Here is a 14,644-nt window from a genome sequence, read left to right as displayed (position 1 = left end):
TCCATTGGACCATTTGGCCAAGAACTCAATTATATGCAACTCAACCCCAGTGCTCGAACCTTGATTTGGTGACAAAAGATGTCCAGTTGGAATTCTGTCTCCTCATTATTTGGCAATGCCCCTTTAGAAAGACTTCACATATGCACATAGTTTTACGTTCCTCTATTATAGTAGACTTCCATATTGTCCTTAAAGGGCCCTTTCATCTCTATAGTTCTTATTTTATTTGGTTCCATTCCATTCTCCATACCCATCTAGCCATAAATATTTATTCTAGTTCCCATTTAATAAGAGATGCATTTGTCTCTCCTAATCCCTTTCTCTGTATTTAACTTCTATAGTTCTGCAGAATACAGCTTTCAATCATTAGCTTAAGAACTAATACATGCTTTTACTTCTCTCTTTGAGTCTTGATCCTCACTCATCATACATTTTTCTAGTCTCATCCATTTCCCTACAAATTTTGCTTTCTAAATACCAAATGAATGCTACAGCTGATATCATAAACCAAATAGACATAGCAGATATTTGCAAAATAATTCACCAAAACAAAACAGAATATATATTCTTCTTAACACATCATGGAGCATCAGTCAAACTGAGCATATATGTAAATACAAAGCACATTTCTACAGATACAAGAAAATTGAAATAAATCTTATGACATACCACATATTGTCTACCACATATTGAAAGTGGATAGCAATGGCCTAAACAACAGAGAGCTTAAGAAATCATGGAGATTAAAAAACTCACCAGTGAAAGAAAAAAATAGGTCAAAATGAAATTAAGAGAGAAATAAAAAGTTTTCTAGAGTTAATTGAGATTCAATTAATAACATATCTAGACATTCAATATAGAATAAAGATGGTTCTGTTCATTGTACCATGTAACTAAAATAAGAGGAAAAAAATTGAGAGATCTCATAGTAGCATCCTATCAGCATACCTGAAATTTCTACAACAAAAAGAATAAATAACACCCAAAGGAATGAATGAACAAACAAGAACTAAATTTTAAAAAAGAAAAAGAACAACAATAAGACTACAAAGAATCATTGGAACAATAATTTTCAGCAGTATACATGCAAGTTGAATCCAAGAACACAGTAAAGATCATGCATCATGATCAAGGTAGCTTCATTTTAGAGATGTTTAGAAGGTTTAACAACATAAAGTGATTATATAATTCCCATATAAACAGAATGAAAAAGAAAAACTAGATGATCATGTCATTAGGTGCAGAAAAAGCCTTTGATAAAATCCAAAACTCCTTCATGATATAAGTCCTAGAGAGATTAGGAGTACAATGGACATACCTCAAAATAATAAATGAAGATTACATAAAACACATAGGCAACATCAATACAAAAGAAGAGAATGTCAAAACAATTCCAGTGGAATAAGCCAACAAGACAAGATTTTCTGTTTTCTCCAACCTATCTGAAATAGTAGTTGCAGTCTTAGTTAGATATATAAGATAACAGAAGAAAATAAAGGACATATGAATTAGGAAGAAAGAAGTCAAATTATTTTTTCCAGATGACATAATAATATAATAAAGGACCTTGAAATTCTACTGGGAAACTCCTACGATTGATAAACACTTTCAGCAAAGTAGGTGGATACAAAATTAAATCCCAAAAATTAAAAATAAATTGGAAATGAAGAAGTCATACAAGTTGTTTGTCTGTTTGTTTTTGCTTTTGCAGTCAACATAATAGTATAAATCAGAGTCCTAAAATTATACTGGGTAATTGCTACAACTGATGAATACTTTCAGAAAATTTGGTGGATACAATACTAAATCACAAAATATAGAAGGCCTCTAATATACAAATAAGATACTGGATAATAAAATAAATTAGTAAAACAATATTTTTCAAAATAGCCTCAAAAATATAAAATATTCTGGAATGACTAGAAGAAAGAAAGTGAGTGACTTGTAACAATAAAACATTTAAGGTAGAGAGCTGAAAGCCAGTCACCAGAAGCACCAATATGCCTGAGAGCAGAGATAATACCAATTCTTCTGCTCCAAGCAACCTTCCTGGTGGCTTCAGAACACAAAAACTCAGGACCATCCCTCTGTTCCCAGATCCAGCTGAAAGAAAACAAGTCTTTAGGAGAACAGTTTACACAGGTCTTTTACACAGGTTTACAGGAGAGTCAGGAGGGTAAGGAGGGTCAAGCTACTGTCAGAGACAGCAAGACCAGCTAAAACCAGAGACAACCTCATGGCAAGAGGCAAGCACATGGAGATAAGCAACAGAAACCAACACTACTTGGCATCATCACAGCCCAGTTCTCCCACCAAAGCAAATAATGGATATCCAAACACACTGGAAAAGCAAAATTTGGATTTAAAATCACATTTCATGATGATGATAGAGGACTTTAAGAAGGACATAAACAATCACCTTAAAAAATATGGGACAACACAGGTAAACAAGTAGAAAATGCAAAAATCCCTTAAAGAACTACAGAGAACACAACCAAACAGGTGAAGGAATTAAACAAAACCATCCAGGATTTTAAAAAAATGGAAATAAAAACAATAAAGAAATCACAAAAGGAGAAAACCCTGGAGAGAGAAAACCTAGGAAAGAGATCAGGAGTCATAGATGCAAGCATCACCAACAGAATACAAGAGCTAGAAGAAAGAATCTCAGGGGCAGAAGATTCCTTAGAAACATCAACACAACTATCAAAGATAATGTAAAATGCAAAGAGCTCCTAACCCAAAACATCCAGGAAGTTCAGGATACAATGAGAAGATCAAACCTAAGGATAATAGGTATAAAAGAGAGTGAAGATTCCCAGTTTAAAAGGCCAGTAAAGTTCTTCAACAAAATTATAGAAGAAAACTTTCCTAACATTAAGAAAGACATGCCTATAAACATACAAGAAGCCTACAGAACTCAAAATAGATTGGACCAGAAAAGAAAATCCCCCTGTCACATAATATTCAAGACACCAAACTCAAACACACACACACATACACACACACACACACACACACATACACACACACACATACACACACACACACACACACACACACACACACAAAGAAATAATAAAAACAGTAATAATAAAATAAAGTAAAAGTTCAAGGAACATATAAAGGCAGACCTATAAGAATTACACCAGACTTCTCACCAGAGAATAGAAAGATCCTGGATTGATGTCATATAGAGCCTAAGAGAACACAAATGTCAACCCAGGCTACCATATCCAGCAAAACTCTCAATTACCAGAGAAGGAGAAACTAAGATATTCCATGACAAAACCAAATTTACATTATCTTTCTACAAATCCAGCCATAGGAAGGATAATACATGAAAAACTCCAACACAAGGAGGAAAACTACACACTAGAAAAAGCAAGAAAGTAAACTCCTTGCAAAAAAAATCAAAGGAGAGAAACACAAACATAATTCTGCCTCTAACACCAAAAAGTAACAGGAAACAACAATTCCTATTTCTTAATATCTCTTAATGTCAATAGACTCAATTCCTTAATAAAAAGACATTGACTAACAGACTTGATACTTAAAGAGAACACAGTACTTTGCTTCTTACAGGAAACACACCTCCGTGACAAAGATAGGAACGATCTCAGAGTAAAAAGCTGGAAAAAAATTTTTTCTAAGCAAATTGTCCTAAGAAATAAGCTGGAATAGCCATTCTAATATCAATTAAAATCAACTTTCAACAAAAAGTTATCAAAAAAGTTGAGGAAGGACACTTCATATTCATCAAAGGAAAAATCCACCAAGATGAACTCTCAATCATGAATATATATGCACCAAATGCAAGCGAACTTACATTCATAAAAGAAACCTTACTGAAGCTCAAAGAACACATTGTACCTCACAGAATAACACTGGGAGAATTCAACACCTGCTCTCCTCAACGGACAGATCATGGAAACAAAAACTAAACAGAGTCACAGAGAAACTAACAGAAGTTATGAATCAAATGGACTTAACAGATAATTATAGAACATTTTATCCCGAAACAAAAGGATATATCTTCTTCTCTGCACATCATGGTGCCTTCTCCAAAATTGACGATACAATCGGTCACAAAACAGACCTCAACAGATACAACAAGACTGAAATAATCCCATGCATCCTATCAGATCACCACAGACTAAGATTGGTCTTCAATAACAACAAAAAAGACAGAACACCTACACATACATGGAAGTTAAACAACACTCTACTCAATGATAACTTGGTCAAGAAAAAAATAAAGAAAGAAATTAGGCTTTGTAGAATTTAATGAAAATGGAGGCACAGCATACCCAAACTTATGGGACACAATGAAAGCTGTGCTAAGAGGAAAACTCATAACTCTGAGTGCCTCCAAAAAGAAACAGGAGAGAGCATACATTAGCAGCTTGACAGCACACATAAAAGCTCTAGAAAAACAAAAAAAAAAAGGCAAATATACCCAAAAGCAGGCAATAATCGTGACAGGGCTGAAATCAACTAAGAAGAAACAAGAAGTCCTATACAAAGAATCACCAAAACCAAGAGCTGGTTCTTTGAGAAAATTTTCAAGACAGAAAAACTCTTAGCCAGACCAACCAGAAGGCACAGAGAGTGTATTTAAATGAACAAAATCAGAAATGAAAAGGGAGACATAACAGCAGAATCTGAGAAAGTTAAAAAAAATCATCAGATCCTACTACAAAAGCCTATCTATATTCAACAAAACTGGAAAATCTGAATGAAATGGATACTTTTCTAAACAGAGAACAGGTAGTAAAGTTAAATTAGGATTAGATAAATCACCTAAAGAGTTCCATAACTCCTAAAGAAAGAGAAGCAGTTATTAAAAGTCTCCCAACAACAACAACAACAACAATAACAAAAAAAAAAAGACCAGGACCAGATGGGTTTGGTGCAGATTTCTATCAGAAGTTCAGAGAAGACCTCATACCAATAATGTCAAAACTACTCCCCAAAATAAAAACAGAAGGATCACTTCCCAATTCTTTCTATGTAGCCACAATTACACTTATACCTAAACAACACATATACCCACAAAAAGAAAGAGAACTTCAGAATATTTTCCCTTATGAATATTGACGCAAATATACTCAGTAAAATTCTCACAAACCAAATTCAAGAACCCATCAAAACGATCAACGATCAAAATGATTCATTATCTAGTAGGCTTTTTCCAGGGATGCAAGGATGGTTCCATATACTGAAATCCATCAACGTAATCCGTTATGTAAACTAACTCAGAGGAAAAGAAAGCACATGATCATTAGATGCTGAGAAAGCCTTTGACAAAATTCAACACACCTTCATGTTAAAAGTATTGGAATCATCAGGAATTCAAGGCCTATACTTAACCATAGTAAAAGCAATATACAGCAAACCAATAGACTTCAAACTAAATGGAAAGAAATTTGAAGCAATCCCACTAAAATCAGGAACTAGACAAGGCTGCCCACTCTCTCCCTACATATTCAATATAGTACTTGAAGGGCTAGCCAAAGCAATCAGACAACAAAAGGAGGTCAACGGCATACAAAGACCTCTCATGATCATGGATTGTCAGGATTAATATAGTAAAAATTTTGCAAAAGCAATCTACAAATTGAATGCAATCCCCCTTCAAAATTCCAACTCAATCTTCATAGAGTTAGAAAGAGAAATTTGACACCCGCAGATCCCGGCCCGCAGCAGCTCTCTGCTCCCAGACCCAGTGAGAGAGAGACCCAACCGCCTGGTCAGGTGGGCACTCCTGAGGCTGCAGAGCGGAAGAGACCACCAACACTGCTCACCCCTGCCCACATCCCTGGCCCAAGAGGAAACTGTATAAGGCCTCTGGGCTCCCGTGGGGGAGCGGCAGGACCCCTGCCAGAGACACCACCGGACCCTGAAGGAAACAGACCGGATAAACAGTTCTCTGCACCCAAATCCCGTGGGAGGGAGAGCTAAACCTTCAGAGAGGCAGACAAGCCTGGGAAACCAGAAGAGACTGCTCCCTGCACACACATCTCGGACGCCAGAGGAAAAAGCCAAAGACCATCTGGAACCCTGGTGCAATGAAGCTCCCGGAAGGGGCGACACAGGTCGACCTGGTTGCTGCCGCTGCAGAGAGCCCCTGGGCAGCACCCCACGAGCAAACCTGAGCCTCGGGACCACAGGTAAGACCAAATTTTCTGCTGCAAGAAAGCTGCCTGGTTAACTCAAGACACAGGCCCACAGGAACAGCTGAAGACCTGTAGAGAGGAAAAACTACACGCCCGAAAGCAGAACACTCTGTCCCCATAACTGACTGAAAGAGAGGAAAACAGGTCTACAGCACTCCTGACACACAGGCTTATAGGACAGTCTAGCCACTGTCAGAAATAGCAGAACAAAGTAACACTAGAGATAATCTGATGGCGAGGGGCAAGCGCAGGAACCCAAGCAACAGAAACCAAGACTACATGCCATCATCAGAGCCCAATTCTCCCACCAAAACAAACATGGAATATCCAAACACACCAGAAAAGCAAGATCTAGTTTCAAAATCATATTTGATCATGATGCTGGAGGACTTCAAGAAAGACATGAACACACTTAGGGAAGCACAGGAAAACATTAATAAACAAGTAAAAGCCTACAGAGAGGAATCGCAAAAATCCCTGAAAGAACTCCAGGAAAACACAATCAAACAGTTGAAGGAATTAAAAATGGAAATAGAAGCAATCAAGAAAGAACACATGGAAACAACCCTGGATATAGAAAACCAAAAGAAGAGACAAGGAGCTGTAGATACAAGCTTCACCAACAGAATACAAGAGATGGAAGAGAGAATCTCAGGAGCAGAAGATTCCATAGAAATCATTGACTCAACTGTCAAAGATAATGTAAAGCAGAAAAAGCTACTGGTCCAAAACATACAGGAAATCCAGGACTCAATGAGAAGATCAAACCTAAGGATAATAGGTATAGAAGAGAGTGAAGACTCCCAGCTCAAAGGACCAGCAAATATCTTCAACAAAATCATAGAAGAAAACTTCCCTATCCTAAAAAAAGAGATACCCATAGACATACAAGAAGCCTACAGAACTCCAAATAGATTGGACCAGAAAAGAAACACCTCCCGTCACATAATTGTCAAAACACCAAACGCACAAAATAAAGAAAGAATATTAAAAGCAGTAAGGGAAAAAGGTCAAGTAACATATAAAGGGAGACCTATCAGAATCACACCAGACTTCTCGCCAGAAACTATGAAGGCCAGAAGATCCTGGACTAATGTCATACAGACCCTAAGAGAACACAAATGCCAGCCCAGGTTACTGTATCCAGCAAAACTCTCAATTAACATTGATGGAGAAACCAAGATATTCCATGACAAAACCAAATTTACACAATATCTTTCTACAAATCCAGCACTACAAAGGATAATAAATGGTAAAGCCCAACATAAGGAGGCAAGCTATACCCTAGAAGAAGCAAGAAACTAATCGTCTTGGCAACAAAACAAAGAGAATGAAAGCACACAAACATAACCTCACATCCAAATATGAATATAACGGGAAGCAATAATCACTATTCCTTAATATCTCTCAATATCAATGGCCTCAACTCCCCAATAAAAAGACATAGAGTAACAAACTGGATACACAACGAGGACCCTGCATTCTGCTGCCTACAGGAAACACACCTCAGAGACAAAGACAGACACTACCTCAGAGTGAAAGGCTGGAAAACAACTTTCCAAGCAAATGGTCAGAAGAAGCAAGCTGGAGTAGCCATTCTAATATCAAATAAAATCAATTTCCAACTAAACGTCATCAAAAAAGATAAGGAAGGACACTTCATATTCATCAAAGGAAAAATCAACCAAGATGAACTCTCAATCCTAAATATCTATGCCCCAAATACAAGGGCACCTACATACGTAAAAGAAACCTTACTAAAGCTCAAAACACACATTGCACCTCACACAATAATAGTGGGAGATTTCAACACCCCACTCTCATCAATGGACAGATCATGGAAACAGAAATTAAACAGTGATGTAGACAGACTAAGAGAAGTCATGAGCCAAATGGACTTAACGGATATTTATAGAACATTCTATCCTAAAGCAAAAGGATATACCTTCTTCTCAGCTCCTCATGGTACTTTCTCCAAAATTGACCATATAATTGGTCAAAAAACGGGCCTCAACAGGTACAGAAAGATAGAAATAATCCCATGCGTGCTATCGGACCACCACGGCCTAAAACTGGTCTTCAATAACAATAAGGGAAAAATGCCCACATATACGTGGAAATTGAACAATGCTCTACTCAATGATAACCTGGTCAAGGAAGAAATAAAGAAAGAAATTAAAAACTTTTTAGAATTTAATGAAAATGAAGATACAACATACCCAAACTTATGGGACACAATGAAAGCTGTGCTAAGAGGAAAACTCATAGCGCTGAGTGCCTGCAGAAAGAAACAGGAAAGAGCATATGTCAGCAGCTTGACAGCACACCTAAAAGCTCTAGAACAAAAAGAAGCAAATACACCCAGGAGGAGTAGAAGGCAGGAAATAATCAAACTCAGAGCTGAAATCAACCAAGTAGAAACAAAAAGGACCATAGAAAGAATCAACAGAACCAAAAGTTGGTTCTTTGAGAAAATCAACAAGATAGATAAACCCTTAGCCAGACTAACGAGAGGACACAGAGAGTGTGTCCAAATTAACAAAATCAGAAATGAAAAGGGAGACATAACTACAGATTCGGAGGAAATTCAAAAAATCATCAGATCTTACTATAAAAACCTATATTCAACAAAATTTGAAAATCTTCAGGAAATGGACAATTTCCTAGACAGATACCAGGTATCGAAGTTAAATCAGGAACAGATAAACCAGTTAAACAACCCCATAACTCCTAAGGAAATAGAAGCAGTCATTAAAGGTCTCCCAACCAAAAAGAGCCCAGGTCCAGACGGGTTTAGTGCAGAATTCTATCAAACCTTCATAGAAGACCTCATACCAATATTATCCAAACTATTCCACAAAATTGAAACAGATGGAGCCCTTCTACCGAATTCCTTCTACGAAGCCACAATTACTCTTATACCTAAACCACACAAAGACACAACAAAGAAAGAGAACTTCAGACCAATTTCCCTTATGAATATCGACGCAAAAATACTCAATAAAATTCTGGCAAACCGAATTCAAGAGCACATCAAAACAATCATCCACCATGATCAAGTAGGCTTCATCCCAGGCATGCAGGGGTGGTTTAATATACGGAAAACCATCAACGTGATCCATTATATAAACAAACTGAAAGAACAGAACCACATGATCATTTCATTAGATGCTGAGAAAGCATTTGACAAAATTCAACACCACTTCATGATAAAAGTCCTGGAAAGAATAGGAATTCAAGGCCCATACCTAAACATAGTAAAAGCCATATACAGCAAACCAGTTGCTAACATTAAACTAAATGGAGAGAAACTTGAAGCAATCCCACTAAAATCAGGGACTAGACAAGGCTGCCCACTCTCTCCCTACTTATTCAATACAGTTCTTGAAGTTCTAGCCAGAGCAATCAGACAACAAAAGGAGATCAAAGGGATTCAGATCGGAAAAGAAGAGGTCAAAATATCACTATTTGCAGATGACATGATAGTATATTTAAGTGATCCCAAAAGTTCCACCAGAGAACTACTAAAGCTGATAAACAACTTCAGCAAAGTGGCTGGGTATAAAATTAACTCAAATAAATCAGTTGCCTTCCTCTATACAAAAGAGAAACAAGCCGAGAAAGAAATTAGGGAAACGACACCCTTCATAATAGACCCAAATAATATAAAGTACCTCGGTGTGACTTTAACCAAGCAAGTAAAAGATCTGTACAATAAGAACTTCAAGACACTGAGGAAAGAAATTGAAGAAGACCTCAGAAGATGGAAAGATCTCCCATGCTCATGGATTGGCAGGATTAATATAGTAAAAATGGCCATTTTACCAAAAGCAATCTACAGATTCAATGCAATCCCCATCAAAATACCAATCCAATTCTTCAAAGAGTTAGACAGAACAATTTGCAAATTCATCTGGAATAACAAAAAACCCAGGATAGCTAAAGCTATCCTCAACAATAAAAGGACTTCAGGGGGAATCACTATCCCTGAACTCAAGCAGTATTACAGAGCAATAGTGATAAAAACTGCATGGTATTGGTACAGAGACAGACAGATAGACCAATGGAATAGAATTGAAGACCCAGAAATGAACCCACACACCTATGGTCACTTGATTTTTGACAAAGGAGCCAAAACCATCCAATGGAAAAAAGATAGCATTTTCAGCAAATGGTGCTGGTTCAACTGGAGGGCAACATGTAGAAGAATGCAGATCGATCCATGCTTATCACCCTGTACAAAGCTTAAGTCCAAGTGGATCAAGGACCTCCACATCAAACCAGACACACTCAAACTAATAGAAGAAAAACTAGGGAAGCATCTGGAACACATGGGCACTGGAAAAAATTTCCTGAACAAAACACCAATGGCTTATGCTCTAAGATCAAGAATCGACAAATGGGATCTCATAAAACTGCAAAGCTTCTGTAAGGCAAAGGACACTGTGGTTAGGACAAAACGGCAACCAACAGATTGGGAAAAGATCTTTACCAATCCTACAACAGATAGAGGCCTTATATCCAAAATATACAAAGAACTCAAGAAGTTAGACCGCAGGGAAACAAATAACCCTATTAAAAAATGGGGTTCAGAGCTAAACAAAGAATTCACAGCTGAGGAATGCCAAATGGCTGAGAAACACCTAAAGAAATGTTCAACATCTTTAGTCATAAGGTAAATGCAAATCAAAACAACCCTGAGATTTCACCTCACACCAGTGCGATTGGCTAAGATCAAAAACTCAGGTGACAGCAGATGCTGGCGAGGATGTGGAGAAAGAGGAACACTCCTCCATTGTTGGTGGGATTGCAGACTGGTAAAACCATTCTGGAAATCAGTCTGGAGGTTCCTCAGAAAATTGGACATTGAACTGCCTGAGGATCCAGCTATACCTCTCTTGGGCACATACCCAAAAGATGCCTCAACATATAAAAGAGACACGTGCTCCACTATGTTCATCGCAGCCTTATTTATAATAGCCAGAAAATGGAAAGAACCCAGATGCCCTTCAACAGAGGAATGGATACAGAAAATGTGGTACATCTACACAATGGAATATTACTCAGCTATCAAAAACGAGTTTATGAAATTCGTAGGCAAATGGTTGGAACTGGAAAATATCATCCTGAGTGAGCTAACCCAATCACAGAAAGACATACTTGGTATGCACTCATTGATAAGTGGCTATTAGCCCAAATGCTTGAATTACCCTAGATCCCTAGAACAAACGAAACTCAAGACGGATGATCAAAATGTGAATGCTTCACTCCTTCTTTAAATGAGGAAAAAGAATACCCTTGGCAGGGAAGGGAGAGGCAAAGATTAAAACAGAGACTTAAGGAACACCCATTCAGAGCCTGCCCCACATGTGGCCCATACATATACAGCCACCCAATTAGACAAGATGGATGAAGCAAAGAAGTGCAGACCGACAGGAGCCGGATGTAGATCGCTCCTGAGAGACACAGCCAGAATACAGCAAATACAGAGGCGAATGCCAGCAGCAAACCACTGAACTGAGAATAGGTCCTCTATTGAAGGAATCAGAGAAAGAACTGGAAGAGCTTGAAGGGGCTCGAGACCCCAAAAGTACAACAATGCCAAGCAACCAGAGCTTCCAGGGACTAAGCCACTACGTAAAGACTATACATGGACTGACCCTGGACTCTGACCCCATAGGTAGCAATGAATATCCTAGTAAGAGCACCAGTGGAAGGGGAAGCCCTGGGTCCTGCTAAGACTGAACCCCCAGTGAACTAGTCTATGGGGGGAGGGCGGCAATGGGGGGAGGGTTGGGAGGGGAACACCCATAAGGAAGGGGAGGGAGGAGGGGGATGTTTGCCCGGAAACCGGGAAAGGGAATAACACTCGAAATGTATATGAGAAATACTCAAGTTAATAAAAAAAAAAAGAAAAAAGAAGAAAAAAAAAAGAAAGAGCAATTTACAAATTCATTTGGAATAACAAAAAACACAGGATAGCCAAAACTATTCTCAAGAATAAAAGAACTTCTGGGGAAATCACCATCCCTGAACTCAAGTAGTATTACACCGCAATAAAAAAAAAAAAAAACTGCATGGAATTGGTACAGACAGGCAGGTAGATCAATGGAATATCATTGAAGACCCAGATATGAAGCCACATACCTATGGTCACTTGATCTTTGCGAAAGGACCTAAAACCATCCAGTGGAACAAGGTAGCCTTTTCAGCAAATGGTGCTGGTTCAACTGGAGAACAGCAGGTAGAAGAATGCAAATTGATCCATTCTTATCACAAAACTTAAGTCCAAGTGAATCAAGGACCTTCAAATAAAACCAGATACACTCAAACTAACAGAAGAAAAAGTAACAAAGTGCCTTAAACACTTGGGTACTGGGGAAAATTTCCTGAACTGAACACCAATGGCTTATGCTCTAAGATCGATAATTGACAAAAGGAACCTCATAAAACTGCAAAACTTCTGTAAGGCAAAGGACACTGTCATTAGCAATCAAATGATTGGGAAAAAATCTTTACCAATCCTACATCCCATAAAGTGATAATATCCAATATATACAAATAACTCAAGATGCTAGCCAACAGAAAGCCAAATAACCCTATAAAAATGGGGTACAGAGGTAAACAAAGAATTCTCAACTGAGGAATATCAAATGGCTGAGAAGTACCTAAAGAAAGGTTCAACAACCTTAGTCATTAGAGAAATGTAAATCAAAACAAACCTGAGACTCCACCTCACACCAGTCAGAAAAGGTTAACATCAAAAACTTAGGTGACGACAGATGCTGCTGCTGATGTGAAGAAAAAGGAAAACTCTTCCATTGTTGATGGGATTGCCAGCTGGCACAACCACTCTGGAAATCAGTCTGGAGTTTCCTCAGAAAAGTGGATGTTGTACTACCTATGGACCCAGCTGGACTACTTCTGGGCATATACCCAAAAGATGCTCCAACATACAACAAAGACATGCTCCACTATGTTCATAACAACCTTATTAATAATAGCCAGAAGCTGGAAAGAACCCAGATATCCTTCAACAGAGGAATGGATACAGAAAAAGTGATATATATACAAATGGACTACCCATCTAGAATAACAATGACTTCATGAAATTTATAGGCAAATGATGAAATTGGACAATATCATCCTGAGTGAGGTATCTGAATCACAAAAATACACACATGATACGCATTCACTCATAAATGAATATTAGCCTCAAATCTCAAATTACCCAAGATACAGTCTACAGACCACATGAAGCTCAAGAAGAAGGATGACCAAAGTGCGGATACTTCAGTCCTTCTTAAAAAGAGGAACAAAAATATTCATAGAAAGGGGTTGGAGACAGAGTTCGGAGCAGAGATTGAAGGCATGACCATTCAGAGGCTGCCCATCTGATGATCCAGCCCATGTATACAATGTATACTGCCACCAAAACTAGACAATATTGATGAAGCCAAGAAGTATATGCTGACAGGAACATGTTATAGCTGTTTTCTGAGAGACTTAGCCAGCCCGTGACAAATACTGAGGCGAATGCTAGCAGCAAACCATTGAACTGAGAAAGGATTTCACATTTGAGGAATTAGAGAAAGGATTGAAGGAGCTGAAGCAGCTTGCAACCTCTGAAGAACAACAATGTCAACCAACCAGAGCTCACAGGGACTAATCAACTACCCAAAACACAAGGACAGACCCATGACTCCAGCTGCATATATAGTAGAGGATGGCTTGTTGGGCACCAATGGGAGGACAACCCTTGGTCCTGCCATTGTAGGGGAATATGAAGGCAGGGATGTGGGAAGGGGAAGTGGTTGGGTATGGAGAACACACTTATAGAACAAGGGGGAGGGGGATGTTATAGGAGGCTTATGAACGGGAAGAAATAACATTTAAAATGTAAATAAAATATTCTATAAAAAGTTCAAGGTATTCATGAAAGAAATTGAAGAAATTATTGAAAATTTTAAAGAGCTCACGTGACTATGGATCAGTAGGACTAATGTAAAAAAAATTGCCATGCTACCAACAGCAATCTACAGATTCAATACAATCACTGTAGAAAATTACAGTACAGTTCTTCAAAGATTGTGAAAAGACAGTTTCATATGGAAACACACACACACACACACGCACACACACACAACAAAGAAACAAGAATGTGACACGTAATTTTAAAAGCATGCTTGATCCATCTAGGCTCTGGGATCAACCGCTGCTCACCTGCTGTCTCTTCAGCCTTCATGGTTTGCTAACACTGAGTTCCAGGATGTGTTCTGAGAGCAGCTACTTTCTGTATTCTGGAGAGTACCTGCCCTTTCCTCCTTGCTGGGTGCCACCATCTTACTTAGTTCACTTTAGTACAGTGGAAGAAAAACACATGAGGCTTTAATATTTTAAAACTGACCAAATAATTCAAAGGCTTGGCGAAGAATATCCTGCCCCATCTTCTTTGGCCTCACACC

This window comes from Rattus norvegicus, chromosome 2, assembly GCF_036323735.1.
Source record: "Rattus norvegicus strain BN/NHsdMcwi chromosome 2, GRCr8, whole genome shotgun sequence".
NCBI classification, from domain to species: Eukaryota; Metazoa; Chordata; class Mammalia; order Rodentia; family Muridae; genus Rattus; species Rattus norvegicus.
Note: the sequence above shows the minus strand (reverse complement) of the source record.